Source organism: Crocodylus porosus, unplaced genomic scaffold (assembly GCF_001723895.1).
Source record: "Crocodylus porosus isolate Cpor-Errol unplaced genomic scaffold, CroPor_comp1, whole genome shotgun sequence".
NCBI classification, from domain to species: domain Eukaryota; kingdom Metazoa; phylum Chordata; order Crocodylia; family Crocodylidae; genus Crocodylus; species Crocodylus porosus.
The window spans coordinates 1,756,219-1,757,415 of record NW_017728935.1 but is presented as its reverse complement, the minus strand read 5'-3'; the positions used below and the strand labels follow the sequence as shown (position 1 = coordinate 1,757,415).

The 1,197-nt window shown below is 43.1% G+C and overlaps 1 protein-coding gene across 1 annotated transcript in view; it reads left to right on the top strand.

Moving 5' to 3' along the window:
- The window catches only part of MDM4 (MDM4, p53 regulator), a 29,986-nt gene that overhangs the window by 17,701 nt on the left and 11,088 nt on the right, over window positions 1–1,197 (top strand). The gene's annotated exons all lie outside the window — the stretch shown is intronic.

The window sequence follows — 1,197 nt, the reverse complement described above, 5'->3', positions numbered from 1 at the left end:
TCATAACCTTCATGGATTTTTTTGTATCTGAGTGATTTTCCCCAGTCTCACTTGGTTCTATGCTTGCATGTTCTTAGCTAGGACCAAGTATAGAAAATGCTTGATAAACTTTTCCCTGAGTATCCAGCCCAGTTCTGCCTTTCAAAGACTAATCATCCACAAGTAATCTAACCTCTGAAACTTTTGCAAGTCCCTCTTCATTGCCCCCTGAGGAAAGCTGTGGAATCCCTCTACATCAGAAGATCTCAAGTTGAAACAAATCTCATTTCTAATCTAATCTCTGCTGCTGACTTCCTGAAAGCCTGCTCAGTTTATGTAACTGTTAGTCTCCACTTAAAAGAAAACTAAAAGTGTGGGTACAGGGTGGTGGTAGAGTTGTGAGGTTACATAATGCTTCCTCAGGGCACTCAGCAGCTAACAAGGGCACGCTTTTCAGAAGAGTCTAGCCTAACTTTGCTTAAGCCAGTGGTAATGTTTGCAGAATCAGAGGGCGTTTCAGAACATATGGTCCCGCACTGCCAAGGTCTCTGCTCTTAGCAGGATTTGGCATTGTTCAGTGCTTCCAAAGATCACCCTTTCCCATTTGTAATGGAGAACCCGCTTGAGCCCTTTCTTGTCTTATGCCTTCCTGTTCCCACAAAATGACTGTGTGAATGCTAACATCTGTTGGCAGTTCCCTGACTTACCCATGAGCAGCATATGTGGAAAACAAAGGACCTCAAGGACAGCCTCTCGTCCGTTACTTTTCTTTCCTCTACTTGCGGTGTGAGTATGTGGTGTACGTCTGTGTGCTCGTGTGTGTGACAGACATGGTGTAACTATTTTTAAACCTGCCAAAGGAAATACTATTCCTTTAGTGAGTTGGATCAATGGGTTATACCAGTGTTGAGAGTGTGTGTGTGTACGTGCAGATGACTACAAAACGAAACAAGCTTGGCAGACCAGGTTCTGAAGATGTACCTCCAAATTAATGTTAAATTGAAACATGTTCAAGAAAAGTGGCTGTGGATTTTTTTTCTTTCTTCCATGTGGGGGGTAACTATAAATCCTGTAGTGCTCAACAGCCTGTCATGCTTGAGGTTTAGCGACAGCAATATTCAGTGACCACCGTCCCACTTACCAACATATCCCTTCGCAAGCCATTCTGGTCACTTCTTATTTATAGTACACACTCCTAGAAAGGAAAGTGTCTGTAAC